Genomic DNA, 6,809 nt, shown 5'->3' with positions numbered 1-6,809 from the left:
TTCCTAGTTGGATTCATTTCTGCTGCACCACGACAGGAACTTCGGGGCAAGAGTCCATTTAATTCAACAACTATTAACTATTCATTAATTATCACCTGGTGGGCCAAGCACCATGGAAGGTGCTGGGCTGACGGGGTGAGTCAGCCTTACTCTCCATAGATGGACCATATGTGTGGTTCCCATGAGGCAGATATAAGCCTTACAATGAAATTGCAAACAATGTGCCATGAGAGATGAATTCCAAGGGAACTCTAAGAAGGTAGATTTGTGTTGAGTTTCAAAAGAAAGGCTGGCATATTAGCAGGTACCTAATTGTCTATCCTGGGACAAGGGGAGCCATGGAAAAATCCATCCAAATATGAAGCCAGCAGATGTTTTCCATACACAACAGAGAAGATTTTTGTGCAATAGAAAGGGCACAGGACAGAGTCCCATCAACGACAATGACAATAACAGTGGATAAAACTGAGCCCTGAGAAGAAGACAGGGGCATTCAGTGTTTTGCAGCTTCCATCTCCTCTAATGCTCACAGCCTTGGAGGCACAGTCTTTTTCAGCACATGCTACAAAATGGGAAATCACAGCGTGCAGAATGTAGTAACTTGCACATTGGCATGCAGCTAAAAAGCGGGAGAGCCGCTTTTTAGCTGCATGCCAATTCATTCCAGGCTCTAGAGCCAAGATTCTTAATGCCACCAGGGGATCAAAGTCTTAGATCAGCCACAGACCTCATCAGCCTGTGGCCTTGACCACACCTCTTCCCCTGGGCCCTTCTTCCCCAGTGCTTTGAATGAGTAGAGTGTTGACCAGATGACCCTGAGATCCCTTCCATCTAAGTCATCTGAGACTAGTTTTTCTCAGGGGTACATGGAGAGGAAGAAAGGAAGAGAGAGGGGAGCTAGCTTAGGTGGGAGGAAGCAGAAGACCAGCTCCCCACTGAGGTTTGTGTTTACCTCCTTTTTCACCCTTGTGTTTGCATGTCCAGGGCCAGTTTCTGCTATGAGCACCAAACCCTCCCACCCCAACACACAGAGAACCTGACCAGTGCCTGACAGCCAGTGCCAGGGGACTGGGGCCTTTGGGATTTTCCCTGGTGGCTCATGGGCCTGAGCTCAGCATGGCACTTGTGCCAAGCCCTCCCACCTAGCCTACCTCCAGGCCCAGGACAGAAACCCCTACACCATGCAGGCAGGAAGTGGTCTCTTTGATACTTAGGAAGACAACATCAACACCCAGGCTCCTCTCTGCTTTCCTCCTGGAGGCCCAGGTCTCCTGCTGCACTCCTGCTCGCTGAACTCTAGACCCTAGGCCTTATATAAAGGGTTAGCAGAGACCAGCCAACACAACCTCCCAAAGACTTCTTGCTTCCTTGGGCCCAGAGGCCCCTGGCTTAGGCCCCTAGCAGCTAGCGGAGGCCTCTCTGGCCCCAGGCTCTCATGGGTCCTCTTCATTTTTCCATGGGCATTTTCAGTTCCCATTTCTCTGGCTTGGGCAGCTCCCTGTGCTCACAGCCAGTCCTCTTTTCTCCAGCCAGGGTCCTCTTCCCATTACCCAGAGCCTCCCGCATAGCATACATGGGGCTCAAGAGAGGACACTGCCCCCCTGAACTTCTCTCCACCTGTTGCCCTGCCCCTCCCCCTCCAGACTCAGCTCACCAATCGCAAGGCAGTGACTTTGCCCCATGGAATGGTTCAGCCTTGTCTTCTGGGACTCTTAAGTTAGAACAGATATTGCCAGGCTTCTTCCCAGGGGCACCATTGACCCCTTGCTTTCTAGCAGAGCCTAAATTTTCACAGCTGATCTACCTCCCTCCCCCATCCCCACCTCCAGCCAGCCACGCACTTCACACCCTCAGGTACAGTGGGTTCAACCTCTGCAGCCCACCCATACCCTCCTTCTGGCCAACAAGAAGTGAAGGGAGATGGCCCAGCTCCTTCTGGGAAAGGTTTCCTTGCTATTAAAATGAGCCTCACTGGATATCAGCCTTCCTTTGCTTCCACAGAATGTGGTCATGTCTGCTGAGAAATCTAGGAACCATTTGCAAATATTAGGGGGAACTGAACCATTGTGTTAAGATGAGGGCCGAGAGGGAAAGAACCCAAGTCCCCAGCAATGTCTTTGAGACACTGACTTAACCAACCATGAAATTACCCATTCCTGGGGCTTTTTTTTTTTTACAGTATGAGATAATAAAATCCCCTTTGCTTAGTTTTTTTTGTTCCTCACAGATGAAACATCCCATACCAGAGTGTAAGTAAGTTACCCACCCCATTTATCAGGTTTGCATAAAGAAAAGGTCAAATATCAACCCCAATTCTCATTTTACTCATGAACCAAATCAGGCCCTCTGTCTGTTTTGGTGAGTAAAGTTTGTGTTGTTTTTTTTAATTTTTATTATTATTTTTTTTTCTTTTTATGGCCTCAACCATGGTATATGTAAGTTCCCAGGCTTGGGATTGAATCTGAGCCACAGCTATGACTTACAGGTGCAGCAACACCAGATACTTTAATCCACTGTGCCAGGCTGGGGATCGAACCCACACCTGTGCAGAGACTCAAGCCACTGCAGCCAGATTCTTAACCCACTGCACCATAGCAGACACTCCAGTAAATAAAGTTTTGTTGGAATACAGCCATGACATTCATTTACAGATGGTCTATGGCATTTTCCAGCTTGAGTAGTGCCAAGAGAGATGGTATGGTCTACAAGTAAGAAAATGTTTACTATCTGGCCAACTCCTAATTCAGATTCAGTAGGTCAATAGAGAAGCAAAAGTTCCTCCAAAATTGCCACAGATTTTATTGGTACAATAAAACATGAAATCCCTGGGAAAGAAGGCCCTCTCACATCCTGAAGTGTCTTGAAATGCTGAGTATCAGGCCACACCTTGCCACAGAGTCTGTCCTAGGAGAGACAAGTGGGGGTCCAATTTGTTGGTCAAACTCACTAATTGTAATGGTTAATTTCACGTGTTAACTTGGCTAAGCTATGGTGCCCAGCTCTTTGGTCAAACACAGGCCTAGAATGTCGCTGTGAAGGTATTTTTTAAGATGTGATTAATATTTATTATCAGTAGATTTCAAGTAAAGCACATAACCTTCCATAATGTGGGTGGCTCTTGTGTAATCAGTTGGGGGCCATAAGAGCAAAGACTGAGATTTCTTGAAGAAGGAGCAGTTCTGCTTCAAGATTGCAAAACAGAAACCCAGCCTGAGTTTCCAGCCTGCTGGTCTGCAGATTTAAGACTCAAGCCTACTGCATTCACTCTTACTTGAATCTCCAGCCTGCTGGCCTGCCCAAAATATTTTGGGCCTATTGACCCACACAATCACATGAGCCACTGTCTTTAAAAAAACAAATAAAGGAGTTCCCGTCGTGGCGCAGTGGTTAACGAACCCGACTAGGAACCATGAGGTTGCGGGTTCGATCCTTGCCCTTGCTCAGTGGGTTAACGATCTGGCGTTGCCATGAGCTGTGGTGTAGGTTGCAGACACGGCTCGGATCCAGCGTTGCTGTGGCTCTGGCGTAGGCCGGTCGCTACAGCTCCGATTCAACCCCTAGCCTGGGAACCTCCATATGCCGTGAGAGCAGTCCAAGAAAATGGCAAAAAGACCAAAAAAAAAAAAAACCAAATAAATATCTTTATCTACCCTTCTAATCTCAATAGGATTTATATGTATATATAATATGATATAATATAGCATGTATTTCCTATTGGTCTGTTTCTCTTGAGAACCCTGTTACACTAGTCATTCTAATTCTGTTCTAATTGTAAGGTCAAAATCTTAATTGTTACAATGAGAGTTTTCAAAGGGAAAAGCCAGAAATGATTCCCAAATGGACACAATTTAGGGAGTTTGGCAATTCTATGGCATTATCCCTTCTTAAACACCCAGGTCCTTAATTCATAGTTACAAAGCTTAGGAAGGAAACTTGGGGATGGGTAGCCTTTGTCACACCAGGAGCTAAACAGTGGTGTCTTTGATGGCAGGTTCAGAGGTAAGGTCAACTGAGCTGAAATAGCTTTTTAAACCCAGGGTTAGCAGGTCAAGTCTGGCCTGCTTTTCCCTTCCCCACTGGGGATGTTTTACATTCCTCGGGAAGCTGCAGGCTTAGAAGAGGTAGAGGAGGCCTCTCTTCCCTCCAAGACACAGCAACAGCCACATTCTCTAGCTGGTGAGTCTCCCCAAAGTGCCTGAGGATGATCATTTTGAAATTAGCAGCCCAGGAGCTGGACAAACAGCCCTTGTTTGTCAAACACTCTGTGCTCTCTCAAGGTTCCTTTCTTTTCCATCTGGAAGGTCTCCACTTCCTTTAGCTGCTTAATATCCTGTCTTGAGGGAAGGTCTCAATCACTTATTAGTTCTCAGCTTGAGTATACATCAATATCTTGCTGTTCATGCAAATTCTGGCTCCTCAGGAACACCAGGCTCTGGAGGGAAATCCACATTTAAGACAGTCTCCTTTGGGAAGCATTGTCCTATAAATCCTCCTGCCCTGGTACTGTTTCATGCCCAGCTACTATGTCCGATAAACACCCTTACTATTTGCTAATGAATCAAAATATTGAACAACATAAAATCATTTTCTATTATTAAAATTATAGTTACAATGAAAATGCAGTGTTTTCAGAAACCTCACATTGCCAGAATTATTTTTGTCTTATTTTTAAGATGTTATCAACTCACAGCCATTACAATATCCATTCATAATAATTGACTTTCTAGCAACCCCACATTGTCAGCATCCTGAAAGGGTATGGCCATGTAGAACGTGGAAGGATATATGAAATGTGTCTAGGAATGGCTTGGAAAGGCAAAGAAAACCCAAGGAAGTGGAAATGTGTCCCTTCCTTAGCATTCTGACTTGCACTATTGGGTAACCAACAATAAATCAAAAAGCGTATATGTCCAGTGTCAGGAAGATAGTGGTGAGAGAGTGAAGAGAAAGATCTTCGACTCATCAACAAACCAGACCTGTTCATGTTCTCTGCCTGTAGTTGTTCATGCCACCCTTTTCCTCACATATTTTTGAAGCAGATCTGGGGATAACTGCATCCTTTTCTCACGACTAAGAAGAGGAAGGGTTTGAGATATGCAGTTACCTTTCCTCATAAGGAAGTAACAGCAGCAATCTTTAACTATATCACCTTTTAGAGCACGCTCTCACGACTTCTGAGAAAACTCTATGCCTAGACACATACTCGTTCTGCAACATGCAGAACAAAAGCTTTTCCAAAGCTGAATCTAAAGGACAAATAATGTGGTGTGTGCGTGTGCGAGTGCATGTGTGTGCACGTGCACCCCCCCCCCGCCTTTAGCAAGAAGGCACTTATGTGGCATACATCATTAAAATTAACGTCCATTTGGAAACTAAATTCTTATTCCCAGCCTGCCTGTGGAATGGGCCTGTAGAACGGGCTGAAGTTATTATTTACATATTAACAAATGGAGTTAATGAAAACCATTTCACATAGGAAAGAAAAGTGGATCATATGCAGATTGTTTGAGAAATCATCTGACAGCTTATGGCAAATCCTGTTGCATATTAAGATCATGCAATGAGATGACCTCACTACTCAAGGATTCCACCAAAGCGAATAGTGCAAGAAGCATTCTCTAAGTGGCCTCTTTCTGCTGGTGGGCTTAATAATACGGAGCCAATTAAAAGCAAAGAAAAGCCGTTTAGTTTGAACTGGATCTTATAGATTTCAATCAAGTGCAATCACCCAGCTCTTTTCTAAGGAACATACATTTGGAATCTGCAGGCTTTTTGAAAAATCACCTTAAAAACTCGCTTATTCAGAATCTTATGTCAGAGAGAGTAAAGGGGGAAAATCATACAAAGCTATCCATAAAAGACCTTACACAATTAACCATTAATTTTAATTCAAACTCTCCTTTACCATTTTAAAGGAATGGTTTTAAAAATAATCTTCATTATTAATATTACCTATGTTAAAACATATAAGCCTATTTTTCCTTTAAGACTCAGAGAAGTCTAAATTGCATCTCAACAGCATGTGATTATACCCAGGCATTTTCACGACTTGCCTCTTGAAGCACCTGAGGGAAGAAGGTAATTTCTCAGGTTTTTTAGAAAGGTGCCCAAAGCTTCAAGCAAAAGCCTAGCAGAGCCTGCCCCAGGGACACCCTTACCTGACGCAAGAAGTCACATGTGTTTGATCAGACTCAGGCTCCTTTACATTTCTGCACTTACAAATCAGATATAAATTTATTTTCTGTAGTTTTTCCTTGGCTAAAAATGTTGGATCATGGAGTTCCTGTCATGGCGCAGTGGTTAACGAATCCGACTAGGAACCATGAGGTTGCGGGTTCAATCCCTGCCCTTGCTCAGTGGGTTAAGAATCTGGCATTGCTGTGAGCTCTGGTGTGGGTAGCAGATGTGACTCGGATCCCGCGTTGCTGTGGCTCTGGCGTAGGCTGGTGGCTATAGCTCCGATTCGACCCCTGGCCTGGGAACCTTCATATGCCACGGGAGCGGCCCAGGAAAGGCAGAAAGACAAAAATAAATAAATTAATTAATTAATTAAAATTAATAAATAAAAATGTTGGAACATGAGTGCTTCCATTTGGCTTTTTATGGATCTTACAAGTCAGTCTGGACTATTTACAAAATAATGATTTTTCTAAAGATTTTCTGAGGCAGGAATGCTATAAAAAGTGAGACTGCAGAAAGATAACAGAATAATGCTCTGTGCCCTTAATGAATTCCCAAAGGCCTCCTACTGGGGTGATGCCCTGGGGAAAGAAGTCATGCAGAAACTTCTGAGTGGCCCTAGCTTCCCC

The sequence above is a fragment of the Phacochoerus africanus genome, chromosome 15 (assembly GCF_016906955.1).
Source record: "Phacochoerus africanus isolate WHEZ1 chromosome 15, ROS_Pafr_v1, whole genome shotgun sequence".
Classification (NCBI taxonomy): domain Eukaryota; kingdom Metazoa; phylum Chordata; class Mammalia; order Artiodactyla; family Suidae; genus Phacochoerus; species Phacochoerus africanus.
This window is presented reverse-complemented; position numbering follows the sequence as displayed.